An 18,441-nucleotide genomic window follows, 5' to 3' on the forward strand; every position below is an offset into this window, starting at 1 on the left:
GCCGTGTGTTGTGTGTGGTGAACGCGCTTTCCCCTCTCTGCTCCCCGTGCCTTTCCCGGAGTGGCCCGGAGCTCAGGGCCAGCCCACGTTTGCTCCGAGCGCTCGGCATCTCGAAGGTGCTGGCAGCACCCAGAGCAAGGAGGTGGCCATGCAGGGCTCCTGTGGGGGCCTTGTCCCCATTCACAGACGACAAAGGGAAGGGAAAAAACCCTTGGCATTTTTATCAGAACGGAAGTTTGAAGTCGGGAAGGCTGGGGTTGTAACTGGTCCAAACCAGGCCAGCCTCCATGGAGAGATGGCAGGAGAGAGGCTGCCGCCCCCGGGAGGAAAGGCAGGTGGCGGAGACCCTGCCTTCCTGCGGGCTCAGAACCCAGGGTTGACCCGCCTGCCCTCACCAGACCTGGTCTCACAGAACTTGCATCTGCTGACCCAAAATGCCATTCGTGTCCCTGTGACCTCAGCCTCCCTGACCAAGCGTTCAAGATGTCTGTGTTGTTCTGGGCGCCTGGGTGGCTCAGTCAATTAGGTGTCTGCCTTCAGCTCAGGTCATGATCCGGGGTCATGGGATCGAGCCCCGCATCGGGCTCCTGCTCAGCGGGGAGCCTGCTTCTCCCTCTGCCTCCCCATCACTTGTTTGTGAGTGCTCTCCTTCTCTCTCTCTGTCTGTTTCTCTGACAAATAAAATCCTTAAAAAAGAAAAAAGATGTCTTTGTTGTTCTTAGGAGCCTTCTCTGCCTTGTCCTGCCACTGGTCCCCAAGTGCCCTTTATTCAGCTCGTTTATTGACTGTGTCTTTGGCCCCAGGCTCATGCTCTCGGACTGTCTGCTTTCGCAGATGCGGGGCCACCCTCTTCCGGGGCCAGCCCGTTCCCTTGCCTAGGGCGGACACCCTCTCTCCTTGCCCAGGGTGGACCGTGGCCCCCTACCTCCTCCTTATGTGGACGCCTTCCCTGCTCCTGTCAGCTGGCTTTAGGACTGAATTGTGCAGGAAGGGGAAGCAGTGGGGACCCCAGGGCAGTGTGTGTGTGTGTGTGCGCGCGCGTGCGCACGTGCCAAACATAGTCCTCTGGGTGGTTTGTGTCAGCACAGGGTGCCGCCCCCTGCAGGAGCCACGTGCAGCATCGCAGATGGCTAGCTAAAGTTCTCGCTGCCCCAGCAGCCAGTGGCTGGTGGGAAACAAGATTTCGAGGAAGTGAGATCTGTGCACACAGCAGTGTTTCACTGTCCTCGAGGGACACAGTGGCACCTGTCTCGCATGCTGAGGATGCTTGCTTTTTCTCCCTGTCTTTGTGGTAATAAACTCTGATCCTCTGGCCACAGCAAGGCCTGGTTCAGGGACGGGCCAGAGTCCAAACAGGGCCCATCAGGGGTCTAGCCTGGGGTCCACATGCGGATGCTGAAATAAAGATGTTCGCTCTTTTTCCTGAGAGTGGCTGGCAGAGGAAGCCCGTCTGTAGGCGGGAAGGAGGCCAGCATAGAGACAGGTAAACGGGTAGGAAAATAACACAATTATGTGGTTTGAGCACCTGGATCCAGCCACACCTGACCTCCACCCCATTCTTCCCAGTGTCCTGAACTAGTGTCTTTTTTTAGCTGAAGAAGGTCTGCCTTAGGTTTCTGTTACTTGCAGCTAGCACGATCTTTGCTGGTCCAGTCATGCCTTTGTCTGTACATCTTACTGGGCATACTCAGTCCCAGCATGGAGGCAGTATCGAATCAGGACACCTCTGCTCTAGAGAGAGCTCTTCCCAGGGGCCACCTTGCCAGGAAGAGCTCGAAGTAGAGGAAGGAAGGCCATACAGCATGGGCTGGGGTGGTGGGAGGCCTCCGGAATCAGAAGGCCCTGGGTGGGCGTCCACAAGTGCCCACCTCCCTGAGCTGCTCTGCTCATCGGTGACGGGGTTGACAACAGTCTTCACCTCTAGCCAGGCCAAGGCATCCACAGAAGGATCTGTGGGCAGCGTCGTGTGTCCTAAGCCCTAGGTCTGGGTTAGGCTCCGTGGCAGTGCCGGGCACAGGGTTTGCTGTGGCCGCCACGCCCACCTGCCCCTTGCAGGAGCCTTTACCCTCCCCCACCAACCTCCCGGCTGGTTTTGACGCATTGTTGACGCATCGTTAAAATGTCAGAGTTGACCGTAGCAACACAAAAAGTTTCTGTTTCTCATCCCAGGGAGACCTTGTTAGGATGATGTTTGTAGCTGGTTGCTTGAAGAATGTTCTACATTTGGCCCGGACAGGGTAGCCCAAAAAAAGGAAAAAAAAAAAAAAAGTGCCAAGCCAAACATCTTCCCAGGCTGTGAGGGTGGTCTTGCTGGTAACCTGTGGGCCACAGCCCTTCTGGAGGAGCCGCCCAGCGCTGAGGATTCCCTTCCGGGTGGGCACTGAGCAGGGAGCCCCGTCTCTCCTTTTGGGGTTAGGGAGTAACATGGCACAGGATGGAGCCCCAGTGTGGACCAGGTCAGTTTGGGGGTTCATTCAAGATTCACCCCATATGGGCTGTGTGGCTCCTGCCTCTGTTTCCCCATCTGTAAAGTGGGTGAATAACAGGACCTGCCACCCCCCACCCCCCGGTTGCTGTGCAGGTGAAAGGCTTTAAGGTCCCAGGGCCCCCAGGACTGCCTGGCATGTGCGTGCTCAGGGAAGGTCTGCAAAGCTGCAGACGCCAGGAGGGGCAGGTGCCTCGGGAGGGTTTGACCCACAGCCTTGCCCACTTGGGGCCCTGGGGAGGGCGCCCGGGGCCCCAGGAGCCAGTCAGCCCTGCGTGGGCACACCTGGCTTCCTTGGGGACAACAGGGCTCACCCTCACCCCCTGCTGGTGGGCCAAGGACGGGACCAGCCCGCTCTGTGTTTACCAGATTGTTTGGACCGTTACCCGAGGGACCGGCGGGCTGACGGGCACCGTGCTGCTTTGGGACGTTTGAGGCCCGAGTTATAACCTGGCACTTAAAGGGAACTGTGGCGTGTGCTGGGAGCAGTGCAAAAGCTGCAGCCTTATTTGGTCTGGAAACTTCTCTGCTTGGAGGAAAAGGGGGACGAGGAGGCCGACGGCTCATCTGGGCGGGTGGATCCGTGACTGCTGGGACACCGTGTCCAGCGTGAGGACTGTTTTGCTCCCTTGTCCTGCGTGCGGCCGCCTGGCCATTCGCCTCTCAGCCCTGCCCTCATGGCCGGCGTGTCGCCGTCGCCAGATCATAAAGCCACCCCTGCAAGCCTGCGGCTCGGTGGGCGGCGGGGGACGCAGACGGCTCTGCCGGCCGCCAGCCCACCCACTCCCTCGCACCCCGCTGCGGCGATGAGGCCGCACGTTCCCTGCTGTCCTTGCTTTGAGGACCCTTGATGTATTCATTTAGTTATTTACTTGTTTTTTTAAGACACTTTTAGGGGCGCCTGGGTGGCTCAGTGGGTTAAGCCTCTGCCTTCAGCTCAGGTCATGATCTCGGGGTCCTGGGGTGGAGCCCCGCATACGGCTCCCTGCTCAGCAGGGCACCTGCTTCCCTTCCTCTCTCTCTGCCTGCCTCTCTGCCTAATTGTGATCTCTGTCTGCCAAATAAATAAATAAAATCTTTAAGATTTTTTTTTTTTTATTTGATAGACAGAGATGACAAGTAGGCAGAGAGGCAGGCAGAGAGACAGGAGGAAGCAGGCTCTCCAAGGAGCAGAGAGCCCGATGCAGGGCTCGATCCCAGGACCCTGGGACCATGACCTGAGCCGAAGGCAGAGGCTTTAACCCACTGAGCCACCCAGGCGCCCCAAGTTTTTTGAGATGGCACAAGTTGGGGGGCAGAGAGAGAGGAGGAAGCAGACCCCCGCTGAGCAGGGAGCCCGATGTGGGGCTTGATCCCAGGACCCTGAGATCATGACCTGAGCCGGAGGCAGACGCCTAACGACTGAGCCACCCAGGCACCCCCATTTACTTGTTTATGCAGGTTTTATTAGACTTTTTATTTTTTAAATCATGCAAAGACTTGGGACTTCATCAAAGGTTTTTTGTGCCCTTTGAGATGGTCCTTTATTCTGTTAATATGGCCTCTAGTACATTAATTGATTTTCTTTAAAGATTTTATTTATTTTTTTATTTATTGAGAGAAGCAGACTCCCCGCTGAGCAGAGAGCCTGATGCAGGGTTCGATCCCGTGACCCTGGAATCATGACCTGAGCTGAAGGCAGAGGCTTTAACCACTGAGCCACCCAGGTGGCCCGCATTAATTGATTTTTGAATGTTAAACCAAGCTCGAACTCCTGGATAAATCCCACTCGGTCATGGTGTCTAATTTAAGTACGTGTGGCTGATAGGCTGTGTGGTCGGGCATATTTGGAAACCGTCATTTTGGGGTCTGCTCCGAATCGGAATTGACTCTCCTTCTTTTTTTTTTTTTTTTTTAAGATTTTATTTATTTATTTGACAGACAGAGATCACAAGTAGGCAGAGAGGCAGGTAGAGAGAGAGGAAGGGAAGCAGGCTCCCTGCTGAACAGAGAGCCCGACGCGGGGCTGGAACCCAGGACCCTGGGATCATGACCTTGGCTGAAGGCAGAGCTTAACCCACTGAGCCACCCAGGCGCCCCGTGACTCTCCTTCTATGTGACAGCCGCGTTTGGGTTCTTATTGTCAAATGAGACAGGGATTCTAGGACTTTGAGAAACAGACCCCGAAGGGTTTCTTGTGCCCCTTGTTCCCCACTGAGCGCAGTGCCCAGACCATCCTCCGTGGGAAAGCACGCGTGTTCACCCTCGCCCCGAGCACGCACCTTCCGCGTCAGGCCCCCGTGTCCGACCGTGCAGGGGGGCTTTGGGGCTGAGTTGGGGCTGCCATTCTCCATCGAGTTGCGCCCTCAGGCTGCGGCCACCCAGAGGAAGGGACGCTGGCTTCCAGCTTGCTCAGCACCGCTGCGGGGGCTGCTGGCGGCCCTGGCTGTGGTCTGGGGCGGGGGGCGCGAGAGGGAGATCACACAGCCCACCCCGTGCAGGGAGTTTCTGCTCCATCCTCTGTCGCAGATGAAGGAGCGTCCTGGTGTCTCTTACACTCGTCCCTCCAGTCGAGAGGACAGAGTGGACAGAGCTCGTGGCTTGCTCCTCCCTGTCCCCCTCTGTCCCCTCCTCACTGAGATCTTCGGGGCGGAGCCGTAGCAAAGCCCCTCCAGCCTGCTAGCTAGGTCTTCGAATGTACGGGAAAACACATTCCTGCGGGTGGCCAGAGGGTCGTTGAGCGGGGAGGGCCCCTGCAGCCGGGAATGACTTTCCTCTCCCTCCCCCGAGCCCACACGCAGCTGTCTTCCAGGCCAGGCAGCGGTCCGCCACGGCCTGCTCGGGACAACCGTCGCGGTCTCGTGGCGTTCATTCCCGAGCGGTGAGGCAGCAGGAGGTTCACCCCACGGGCGCGTCCCCAGCCCCCAGCATGGAGGGCAGCTCGCTTCGTAGGAGGTCAAGGTGACATGGCAAGTTTATGCTGGGAGGCACGGCCCCCCTCTGCCCCCGTCTGACCTGACTCCGACTCAGCAGCGACACACAAAATGGAAAAAGTTTTAAAAACATGGAGCCACATTCCAAAGAAGATAAACATCTCCATGTTCCAGAAACCCAGCAGGGCAGGCAGCGGTGTGGCCACCGTGGGCCTGCCAGGTGCTTCCCCGTGGGTGAGAGGGACAGACAGGGCCGATTCTCAGGGGGGCTCAGAGCCCAGGTCCCGCTCTGGAGCTAGAAGCTGGGGCAGGATTTCCTGACTCAACAGAGGAGAAAAGGCTGTTCCCATTACCATGGGTGCATGAGATGCTTACCCGAGACTGTGGTATGAACAACCATTTCCCGTGCCCGTGGGTTCTGGGGCTCAGGAACTCGGACAAGGCAGACTTCCGAGGCCAGCCCTTTGCCTCCTGTGGGATCAGCAGAGCCGCTGTGGGGTCACGCTGATGGCACTGGTCTCCAGCTAAGACCGTGTCTTCTCTGACTAGTGCTGAGTCTGCCCTGTGGCCGTCCTCCTCCGCCGTGGCCTCTCCCAACAAACCCCACGCACTGGGGTCCGGTCCCAGGCTCATATCCTGCAAACCAGGCCTGAGCCCCTCCGCACAGCCTCGGGCTCTAAGTGCTGGGCGCTCGCTAAAGGTCCCCAGCTGTGGTCTGCTGGGCTGTCCTCCCCCAGCTCTGAGTGACCACCTACTCACATCCCATTTAGGTATCTAAGAGGCATCTCAGACTCACGTCCCAACCTGAGTGGCCTGGTGTGCCACTTGGCCGTGGGCTGACTTGTGATCCCCAAGAGATACGTCTGCATCCTCATACCCAGAACCTGTGTGGGTGCCCTTCTTTGGAGAAAGGGTCTACAGAGGTAGTTAAGGATCTTAACTAAGGATGGGCTCGTTCTGGGGGCCGGTGGGCTCTGAATCCAATGACAGGTGACCTTCTGAGAGACACACAGGGGACAGACACACAAGAGGAGGAGATGCCCATGGGAGGTCAAAGGTGGAGGCCAGGGAGCGCCTGGGGCCCCGGAAGCTGGAAAAGGCAGGGAGGACCCCGCCCCCCACCCCGGAGCTTTGGAAGGAGCGCACCCACATCTTCATTTCGGATTTCCAGAAACCATGAGTGAGTAATTTTCTGTTGTTTTCAGCCATCTCGTCTGTGGTCATTTGTCACGGCCACCGCAGGACAGTCACACACCTTCCAGATCTGCGCCTCGTCCTCCAGGCCCCCAAATGCCTGTGGTCACTATGTACCTCTCTGCCCTGCACCCTGATCTGCCAACTGCTCCTCTCTGCTCAGGTTTCAGAATGTGCTCGCCTGTCCCCGGACCCCAGCAGCGGCTTCACCCCAGGGCCGCGGTGTTCCCACCACACGCTTCTGCTCCAGATGCCCCTTTCTCCTCTGCTCTCTGACTCTGGGCAGACGCTCCGAAGGGGACTGGGAGTGGGGAGGAGGGCCTGTGGTCCTGTCCTTGCCTGTCCTTCCCAGCGTTCGCCCAGCAGTGGCAGCTGCCTCCTGTCCGGGCCTCTCCTGGTACTTCCCAAAGCAGCTTCTCGCCTGACCTCAGAGGCCGCACGGTGCCCCTGGAGTTCTGTGGGGCTCGTCCTGTGAGCTCCTGAGTTCTGGACACCCTCTCTGTCCCCATCCGTCCTCCCTGTGCTGAAGGTGGTGGCTGCTTCCCGTGGTGATTCTCTCTGTGATTCTCTCTGTGAATCTCAGTGTCCCAGATCAGATCCCGTGGTTCGGGGCGCCTGCTGTGGCTTCCCTTGTTCCTGACCAGATCCCAGCGGATCCCCCGGCCTTCCAGCCTCCTGCCTTGATTCTCAGCCGGGCAGGCAGAGCGGCCATCCTGGACGCAAGCGGGGTCTCTGGAGTCGGGCGGACAGAACGCGGAGCTTGATGGGAACGGCCCGCGCGTGTCGGCCCGCACCGCCAGCTTCGTGCTCGGTTTTCATCTTCCCCAGGGCCGGCTGTGAAGTCCACGTGCTGTGTGGTGGGCAGGGCGGTGACCAAGAGTGAAACGAACGGACTAGGAGGTGTGCAGAGCCATCAGAACAAGCAGACGTGGTGCAGGGAAGCCCTGTGGGGTGGGACCTCCCTGCAGGGGTCTGCGCGTGCTGCCCACGTGGCTCTTTCTGTGACCCCCACCCTGGGGCGGGACCATTTGCCTCTTGGAGGTTTCCAGGCGTCCCTTGTCGAGTGCGCCACTTGGGTGCCCCCCTCGGCAGCTAGGGCGGTGTCTCTTCGTGCTTCTGTCCAGAAACATTTTTTGCACCCATTGTGCTGATTCCTCTGCTCTTTTTAATTTTTTTTTAAAAGATTTTATTTATTTGAGATTGAGAGAGAGCGCACGAGAGGGGTGGGGAGAGGGGGGGGGGAGGCGGGAGAAGCAGGCCCCCCGCTGAGCAGCCCCCTGCCCCCGACTCGGGGCTCGATCCCAAGACCCGGGATCAGGACCTGAACCGAAGGCAGGCGCTTAACCGACTGAGCCACCCAGGCGCCCCTTCTAATTAGGTTGTAAACATTTGCCCACGTTTTTACGGTTGAAGAACTATTTCCTGTGTCCGTCTGTGTCGCGCCCTCTCTATGGTGCTGGCGGGTGTTGGTGTGTTGTTTGAGGTCTGCTGCTTCCTGCCTCGTTTTTGTTCCGTATTCTTCCTGTCTCCCGTTGGCACGAGGACTGTCCCCAGATGCCCGGTAGTCACGAGCTCGTGCCCAGGGAGGGGCCGGACCCGGGCGCGCCCTCGGGCCTCACCGACCGCTTCCTTCCTCCCTCACACCGCCGCACCCCGCTTCCCGGGCCCCCGGGGCCCCGTCCCCGAGCCTTCAGGGAGCGCGTGGTGCGTGTCTGTTTCGCGAACCTCCATCGGTGTGGGGGTTCCGTCCGTCCTCTGGGCCCCGAAGCTCCTCCGTGACGTCAAAAGTCTTCTTCTCACGGACACTGTGTAAAGTGAACCAGTGGAATCATTTTTTTTTAATATTTTATTTATTCATTGGACAGACAGAGATCACAAGTAGGCAGAGAGGCAGGCAGAGAGAGGAGGAAGCAGGCTCCCTGCTGAGCAGAGAGCCCGACGCAGGACTCGATCCCAGGACCCTGGGGTCATGACCTGAGCCGAAGGCAGAGGCCTTAACCCACTGAGCCACCCAGGTGCCCCAGTGGAATCATTTTGTCATTGCAACACACGGTCACGAGCGGGAATGTTTACCAGCAACGGGAGGACGTAACACTACGTACTCAGTGTCCTACTGATTCGGAACACCTGTCTACGCACAAAAGAAGGTGACAAGACGTAAGGCCAGACTGTGAGCGTCTGTCACCTTTGGGATTTGGTGGGATTCTTACTATCTTGTTTGCACTTGTCTTCCTTCAAGTTTCCGCCGATGCTGAGTATCGGTTTTGTCGCTGGAACGGAATGACTCCTATTGGCTGGCTTTGCGGCTGTCGGTGGAGCGGGTCACAGGCAAGGGCAGGCGGGAATCCCCCTGGGTCTGGGGTCCACGCGCACCATGTGGGGCCCCGTGTGGTCATTGACTGTGGCTGTGGGTCTCACACGGGTCGGAGGAGGGGAAGGCAGGTGGCGGGGAGAGGAAACAGGCCCCAGCTGTGTTGTAGGAAGATGGCTCTGGGGAGGCCATGAGGAGCGGGTGCCCGGGGTGGGCGCGGATCGCATAGGGGGCCCTGCTGGGAGGGCAGCAGGAGTGTGTGGGGGCGCTGGGCAGGGCGGCGAGGCCCAAGTGTAGAACAGTCGCAGCTTCGGGCATCAGAGCTCGCCCGGCTGACCCACGGTGGGCGCATAGGGTGGGGAAGATCTTCAGGTTTCTGGCCCAGGTGAACCATGAGTGGTTGAGGAAGGGCCGCCCCAGTGTTCTTAATAATAATGTATTTCTTTCGCTTTTAATCCCCACGTGCCGCCCAGAAGTTCTGCGGGCTCAGGGATGTATGCGTATGAGGAACTCTGGATTTTCCAGTCCTGTCGGGCCGCGTGGCACCTGCCAGCAGTCTGTTCTGCGGGAGTCCCTCCGGGGCTCACCGTGGGCGGCACGGGGCCGGGGACAGATGCACGGAAGGCTGCAGCGTCTTGGTGGAAGTGGAGCTTCCTGGGAGCTCTTTGTCCTCTTCAGGGAGAGGGTCCCCATCTGAGCTCTTCCCCTCGCGGACCCAGAGTCTGCCCCCCGGGGGTGCTGGTGCATGTGTATTGGGTGGCAGAGCCGTGTGTGTGTGTGTGTGTGTGTGTGTGTGTGTGTGTCTGTGGGAGGGGCTGGTTAGGACTCCTGGCCTGGCTCTCGACAGCCCCCCACCCCCAGGCCCACTCCCCGGGCGCTGCTTTTTTTTGTGGAGGTAAAATTCATAAAACCTAAAACTAACCGCTATAAGGCGCGCAGTTTGGTGGGCTTCGTAAGGATGTACAGCTATTATCTGTAGCCCCAGAATGTTCTCACCACCCTACAAGGAAGCCCTGTATCCGTTAGCAGTCACCTCTCCTTCTGCCCCCGGGGCCCCACAGGCCTGTCTTCTGTCTCCATGCATTCTCTCTATACGACATTTCTCGAATACGGACTCGTACGCTCCGTGGCCTTCTGTGTCTGGCGGCTTTCACTCAGCAGAGTCGCTTCAAGGCTCACCGACGGCTCAGGATTTCCTTCCTCTCCACGGCTGAACACGATTTCATTGTACGGCCAGACCCCACCTCATGGACCCGTTCCTAGTCATCCACTCAGCTGGGTACATTTTTGGCTGTTGTGAGTAATGCCGCCGTGGACATCCGTGTACACGTTTTTACGTGAACGTGTTTTCACTGGTCTCAGGTGGTCAGTTTGAGTCCCCTTGACTTTTTTTTTTTTTAAGATTTATGTATTTATTTTAGAGAGGGGTGGAGGAGCAGAGGGAGAGGGAGTTTTTTTTTTTTTTTTTTAACGGTTTTACTTATTTATTCGAGAGCGAGAGTGAGAGTGAGAAAGCATGAGGGGAGGGAGGGTCCGAGGGAGAAGCAGGCTCCCCGCTGAGCAGGGAACCCCATGCGGGACTTGATCCTGGGACTCCAGGATCATGACCTGAGCTGAAGGCAGTGGCTTAACCAGCCGAGCCTCCCAGGCGCCCGGGAGAGAGTCTGAAGCAGACTCTGTACTGGGCACAGAGCGTGGTGCGGGGCTCAGGCTCGGCCCCGAGATCAGGACCTGAACCGAAACCAGGAGCTGGATGCTGGACTGATTGCGCCATCCCAGCGCCCCCGCCCCGACCCCGCCGTCCTCTGGCGACTTCTTGAAAAGCGCCCCAGACTTCCAGCCTGCCTTGTCCGCCAGGCTCTTCGTGACGCCCACTCCTTTGGCCCTTACTCTCCTCGGTGAGGGGCGTGTGCTCGCTAGCTCCATATTTCAGGCGAGGAAACTGAGGCACAGGGCCACGAGAAGACTTGCTGACTCTCCCTGGCCGGTCTGGCCTCCCCACCTGGGCTCCGCAGCTCTGAGGCCGCCTCCCTCCGAGCGAGGAGAGCACGGCTAGTGCCTGTGTGGCCTGGGCCGGGCTCGCTGGCAGGCCGGGGGACGCGTGCGGGGCACTTGCTGACCACCAAGACACGGGAGACCGTTGTCCAGGAGGTGCCCATGAGGGACCGTGACCGAGGAGGACACCACGCGCTGCAGTTAAGGCTCCGAGGAAGGTCCCCGTGGGAGAGGCGTCTCCACACCTGCGGTCTCCACACCAGCGTAGGGAGCCTGCCGGACGCTGGTGCACACTTCCTGCTCGCAGCAGCCCCGGAGAGGAAGCGGGGGCATAGCCACGGCAAGGTCCCAGGAGGCTTAAGGACCAGAGCCGGGATCAAATCCGTTTCCAGCCAAAAGTTAGGATTTTAATCACCGGCTACACCGCTTCCCCTAGCCTCCGAAATCTCATTTTGCGACCAGAGCCGTTCCTTATTATAATGGTTCTCCTTGGGGAAAAAAAAAAGTGAAGAAATCATGATAAAAACTGCTCATGATATGCTAACTGAGCACTGAGGTTTTAATATTTTGCAGATCACCCTCTGTACGCTTCACACGTTTGCACGGTTGCCATCAAACTGTCTAGACCCGTGTGAGCTCCGCTATTTCTCACCAAATGAGACACAAACATTTCCCATATTGTTTGTATTTGTCACAACTGTCATTTTATTTATTTATTTTTTTAATTTTTTTTTTAAGATTTTATTTATTTGACAGACAGAGATCACAAGTAGGCAGAGAGGCAGGCAGAGAGAGAGAGAGAGAAGGAAGCAGGCTCCCTGCTGAGCAGAGAGCCCGATGTGGGACTCGATCCCAGGACCCTGAGATCATGACCTGAGCTGAAGGCAGAGGCTTTAACCCACTGAGCCACCCAGGTGCCCACAACTGTCATTTTAAATAGCCTCCTGGGGTTGCATCGTGAGGTTCCCCATAATTTTGTAAACTACTCTCCCCGGTGTTTCTTATTTAGATGAATCAGCACGTAGAGCCCACCGGCCAAAATCTGGCCCACCACCACCTTTTTTGTATGGCCCGCAAGCTAAGAATGGGTTTAACTTTTTTAAATGTTTGGGAAAATAAAAGTCAAAAGAAGACCTACAGTAGTGGTATTAAGTGTGAATTTCAGTGTCTGTTGGCAAAGTTTGATTCCAATTTGTTTACCTGTGGCTGTTTTTGACTGAAGTGGTGGTGCCAGGTAGGGGTGTGGTGACTGGGTCGTGCTCAAAGACTGTAATGTTTCCTGTCCTGGACTCAGGATGGAAAAAAGTTTGCTCACTCCTGAGTAAGATCATTTATGATTTTTTTTTGGATTCTTTATTTCTTCAAAATATATTGTGAAGTGGCAGGTGCTATCCAATCCTGGGGTACAGTGGGGCGTGGAGTGAACAAAGCATCAGGGTTCCTGATGCCCTTGGGAATGGAATGTTCTGGAAGTGATGCTGGATGGGGTGGGGAGAGGGACAGTGAAGTCAGAGTATCTCAGAGAGTGGCCAGGGCAAAGTCATGGGATCCAAGAAGACCTCTCCAAAGACGTGACACCCGCGGAGGTGATATTGGAAGCGAGATCTAACATTGAGAAGGGGAAGCCATGCGAAGAGCATGGACAGGAGTGACTGCGATGTTAGCCGAATCGTCATCGGGGTGATCATTTCAGGGTGTGTGTAAGTCAAACCATAATGCCATACACCTTAAACTTGTAGAGAGATGCATGTCAACTAGTTCTCAGTCCGACTGGCAGAAGAAGAGTAAGTGCAAATGCTCGGAGACAGGAACCCGACGGGCACTGTGGAGGAGTCAGTAGGAGGGAAGTGTGAGAGGGACAGAGTGATCAGAGGGTCCAAGTGGTGCGACCTCAGAGACCATGGAAGGGAGCTTGGATTTTGCTTAGAGCCACCCTGTATGAGGTCCTTGGCAGACCCCCAGGATTGTAGAAAACAGCCTTCAGGGACAGAGAGAGTGCAGGTTTGATGGAGAGAATTGGGCGGATGCAGAATATTTTGGGTGTTGGAACCTACAGGGTTGCTGAGAGACTGTGGGAGAGGAGGGGTTGAAGAGAGGGGTTAAGACACCTCCTCAGTTTTTTTTTTTTTAAGATTTTATTTATTATTTGACAGACAGAGATCACAAGTGGGCAGAGAGGCAGGCAGAGAGAGAGGAGGAAGCAGGCTCCCTACTGAGCAGAGAGCCTCATGCGGGGCTTGGTCCCAGGACCATGGGATCATGACCTGAGCTGAAAGCAGAGGCTTTAACCCACTGAGCCACCCAGGCACCCCACCTCCTCAGTTTTGGGCTTAGGCAGCTGGGTGGATGGGGTTATAATTCCTGAGATAGAGCAGACCAGGAAACAAACGGAGTTTTGGAGCTGGGATTTACACAGGACTGCAAGGACTCTTCGGGTGATGTGTGAAGTTTGTGGAGCCTATTTGACACCCGAGGAGAGATTTTTAAGAAGCCAGGTTGATACGAAAGTTGGAAGCTCAATAGGCAGGCGGGTGATGGGGTACAATAGGGGAGAGGGGTATCACGGACTCTATAATGCTAATAGGCCGTGGGACTAGATGGGCTCATGTGGAGGACAAATCAGGTTAGAGGAAATAAATATGATAAGTGCTGATTATATTTCCTTTCTTGGACAACTCTTTGTTTTTTACTAGTTATTGATTGCCTTGTTTTTCTCATTTGCTTAAATTTTATGTACTTTTAAAAATGATTTTATTTTATTTATTTGACAGAGATCACAAGTAGGCAGAGAGGCAGGCAGAGAGAGAGGAGGAAGCAGGTTCCCTGCTGAGCAGAGAACCTGATGTTGGGCTTGATTCCAGGACCCTGGGATCACGACCAAAGCCGAAGGCAGAGGCCTTAACCCAATGAGCCACCCAGGCGCCCTTTTATGCACTTTCTATGCACAGCCTCAAACACTCTCATAAAACTAAAAACCCCTCTTTCTTGCTTTTTGCTATTAGTGGCCTTTAGAGAGTGAAGGTATGGTAGAATTGTTGTTGTTTTTTGGGTTTTTTTGGGAAGACTTTTCTTTATCTGGTCTCAGGCTCGGGTTGATGGTTGGATCGTAGGCTGAGGATCGTTTTCAGCCTGACACTGGAAGGCAGTATTTTCTGCTGCTTCCTGCAGCACCCTGCACGGTCTGTTTCCTCAGAGTTTCTTTCTCCATTTTGTTTTCGCATCTTGTCTTTCACGTTTAAACTTTCCCTGGAGATCTTCGACTCTATTTTTATTTAAGAGTACGGTACTAAGAGCTGATGGATAATTGCCGGCTGAGTTGACTACTGGCTTCACTATCAGTTTATAGAGAAGGGACCACTGGTTTTTGTAAGAAAGCTCTACACACACTCTGTGGGTCTCCTCTCTTGGATAGGCCCTTTCGCAGGACGGTAGACAGGATAATGGTCCCCCAAGGATGTTTGTGTCGCTCACATCCTCCCCGTTAAGGATCTGAGTGACCTTAATGGTGAAGGGACTTTGCGGATGTAATTGAGCATCTTGAGATGGGGAGGTGGTTCTGGATTGTCTGGGTGGACTTAATAAATCCTTAAAAGAGGGAGGCAGGCCTGTGAGAGGAAGGTGATGGGGTGTAGCAGAGAGTGATGTGAAGGTGGTGGCTGACTGGCTTTGATGACGGAGGAGGCCGATGGCCTCCCGAAGCTGGAAAAGGCAAGGACACAGATTCCCTTCTACAGCGCCCAGGACGAACTCGGCCCTGCTGATCCATTTTAGATGTCAGACCTCCTAAACCGTAAGTTTATACATTTGTGTTGTTTGAAGCCACTCAGCTTGTGGTCCTTTGTCGCATCAGCCACAGGCATCCTAACAGACCCGGTGAGGACCCTCCCACCTTCTGCCCAGGGAACTGGGGGGTCTCTGCTCTGACCAGGGTGTGCTTTCACTTTTGTCTCCTTTCCAGAACGACCCCATATTCCTGCTCTTGCTTGGTCTTGTCGCCGGATACAAACCTGAGGTTGGTTTGTTTTACTTTGGAGAATACTAAGCATTTGTCATCCGCTTGGTGTTTACGAATGTGAATTTGGGCTGGGCTCTGAGTTTGCTGAAGAGTGTGAAATGCAGCGATGCGCTCTCCCACGCTGGTGCCCACCCTCCAGAGGCAGGACAGCACGTGGGCCGAGCTCAGGGACTCTAGAGCTGAGTACCTGGCCTCAGAGCCTCCTTCTGCGGCCTCCTGGCTCTCCGACAAGCCAGCCAGCCCTTTCCCACCCAAGCTGCCTCAGCTGTAAAAAGAGGTGCTGGTAGAAGCACCTCCCAGTGCTGCGGGGGACTGTACAGTTCATGGCTGTATAGTGTTAAGAACGGCGCCTGGTCCGTCGTGGGGGCTGCCGGCCGGCAAGTCATGGCTGGTTTATAGTCACGTGCTGCGTCTGTATTATGTGCCTGGCCTTATGCGGTCCTTCCCCTGCTATATCTCATTTCATCTTCACTGTAAACCTGTAGGGTTGATTCAGTGAATTCTTTCCCTACGAGAAATCCCCTGGAAGGGGAAGTCCTGGGTCAGTGTCGCAGCGGGGGACGGAGAAGGGGGTGGCTGTGGTCGTCATGCAGGGGGCCTTTACTTAGCCCACGGCCTCCCCTGACCCGGCTGGGTAAGGGGAGGCTGTCTCAGGCGCCCCTGGGATCCAAGCTCAGGGGGCAGGGACTCCAGGGTGGGGATGCGGCTGCTGGAGGCTCTGTGCACGAGAGGGGCTCTCGTGGGGGGCTCTGGAGCTTCCAGGGCTCCCTGGTACTTGCCCCTTCTCCAGGGAGGCCTGCTCCTCTTCAGCCAGGCAAGACACTCCAGCCCTTGCTGGGGGAATCCTTTCTAGGAGGCTGAGGGTGGGGGGCAGGGCCCGGCGGGAGCTTGGCTGGGGTGTTCTTGTGGAGCTTGCTAGGCAAAGCGGGACTGGGCGTGGGGCTCTGGCGCGGCCTGGGAGCGGCCTGCAGTGGGCAGAGCAGGAGCGTGTGGGGGTGTGTGGAGCCTGGGGCATAGCTTAAAGGGAGGGGCCTTCTGGAGCCGGTGCTGGGCTTGGGATGGGGCTTGTCTGGGTGGGGCCAGGGCTGTGCCCTATGGGGGGCAGGCGCGCCCAGGGTCCTGATTCGCATCCCTGTTCCGGTGATCAGGTTCTGTTTGTGCAGGATGAACAGCCTGGCCAGAGGACAGGCAGCTTGAGGTCACTCTCGGAGGGCTGAGCACTCTGCGGGGCGGTCACTGTGCCTCTCTCGTGGGGCCTGAGAAGCTTCTCTACACCTACACCTGCAGGGTCTCGGGGCTCTCTTAAGTGGCCCTTTCTCCCCTGCTCCCCACTCCCTCATCGATGCTTGAGAAGGGAGAGGAGTCTGGGGAAGGAGGAAGGTTCGAGAGGTGACGGCCCATTTCTCTTTTTTCTCTCTGCATTTCCCTCTTCTGCTCGCTCCTGGCTCTGCCCCAGACAGACCGCAGGGAGCCAGGTCTGGAAAAGGCAAATGTTCCCTTTGACAAAAGGGAGGTGAGAGGAGCCTCTGGGGGGGTGGGGGGGAGGGACCTTGGCAGCAGAGTGGACTGGAAGGGAGGTTGTGTACCTGTCATCTTGACTTCTCTTGTCTTCCTAGTGCCCCTGGCCGGCCCTCTGTTTACTCTCCTGAGTAGGTCCTGGGCTTTCCAAGTTTGCAGCGGAATGCCCCAGTGCAGGACGGAGTTCAGCCTTGCCTCAGAAAATGCAACATAGGAGACTCAAGAGCCAAATAAATCACGGCCTTATTTGAAAGGAGCGTTCATCCTTTGGGAGCCTGCAAGTCCCCTTGTGCTGACATCTTTTAACGGACCCTGGTGGCCCTGGGACAGGATAGAGTGGCCTGGGATAGCTCAGACAGGGCTGGGCTGTGCCCATATATCTCTAACCCACCACAGGCCCAGGGTTCCACCTTTGGGATGGTGCTTCTCAGTGCCCAGTGATGGATGGATGCGGGACCTGTGTGTCCTTTCCACAGAGAAGGTTGGTAGAGGAGGGAGGTGATTGTCCCAGCATACAGAGGAGAAGACAGCTCAGAGAGGGTGCAAGGTGGGCCCAAGGGCACCCAGGACAGTGGTGACGGAGTCGGGATGAAAACCAGAGCCCGTCCTTTTCCTCAATCACTCAAACAGCTTAGTGAGGACTGCTCACCTGTACAGCTCTTCAGGACTGACAGCCGGGAGGCATGGAGGGCCAGGCCTGCTCACTGTAGTGTTGGGTTTAATGTCCAAAGGTGCAGCTCAACCCAATTCTCAACTGTTTAAAAGTGATAGATCTAACAGTGAAGAATACCGAAAGGTCGAAAGTCAAAGAAGGCAAGGAGACGCAAGTGCCCTCCAGAAGAAAGCTGGGGCAGCCGAGTTAGTGTCAGGCGAGATAGATGGTAAGGCGTATCATGACTAGGATCAATGATAGTAACTTCATAATGTGTCACCAAAGCCCCAACTCCCCAGGATGATATAACATTCCTAAATTTGTATGCTCCTAATAACCTAGTCTCAAAATAGATAAAGCAAAGTGGCAGCTCATGCACGGACTTGTTTTTTCATTCTGAAAGTCAAGTTCTTTTTAACGGATGTCAGTCTTTGCCATTAGCCTTGGATGAGGCTGAAAATAGCCAGGCCTGCCTCACAGGGAGTTTGCTCTCTAGAAGGGAGAAAAAAAAATATCACAGATTCATGAACAAGCTGGAGACTAGTGGCTGGCCCCAGCTCTGGAGGGTGCGGGTTGTGTACTGAAGACACACTCAGTACTCACAGATTTCTTTCCACAGCGTCACAGAGAGTCCCTGAATTGCAGTCCTAACCTCAAAACAAGACATTAGAATTTTGAGTTGTCATTCTGTTCACATGAGCTATCCCGGGCCATTGGAAGCAGCCCCCTGCCCTGTGGTCCTGGGGACCCTCCTACTCATGGATGTCTATGACAGTAGCTCAGTGGTCACCCCTTTGAGTCCTGCTGACCATCCTGGAGTTTGGTAATTCCTCTGTCCTCCATCCAAGTACAGATTCTGTGGGGACCAAAGCTTATCAACATTAGAGGGGGTGCTCCTTAAGAAAAAGAAAACAAAATCATAAATACAAAGTTAGATGCAACAATGACCATTTATTTAGAACAGGACAAGAAATCATAGCAAACTGTAGATTTTTATAAGTGACAAATACCACAAATAATGCAAAATACAGGAAAACATCTGCAATATTTTTTCTACCATTCTTGCTGCGCACTCTTTGACATTTTTTCACAGGTAACAGTTTTTAATTTCTTCCATAAAGGGAACTGAGGATTAATACAATCTTTTTTTTTTAGCATGGTTGATCAAAAATGGTATTGTCTTATAGTTTAAAGATACTACTTAGCTTTACAACCCATTCTTTTTTTTTTTTTTTTCCAAAAGATTTTATTTATTTAATTGAGAGAGAGCAAGAAAGAGAGCGTGCGCAATGGACAGGGAGGAGGGGCCGAGGCAGAGGGAGGAGGAGACTCCCCGCGGAGCAGGGAGCCTGACATGGG

The sequence above is a fragment of the Mustela erminea genome, chromosome 9, assembly GCF_009829155.1.
Source record: "Mustela erminea isolate mMusErm1 chromosome 9, mMusErm1.Pri, whole genome shotgun sequence".
Classification (NCBI taxonomy): Eukaryota; Metazoa; Chordata; class Mammalia; order Carnivora; family Mustelidae; genus Mustela; species Mustela erminea.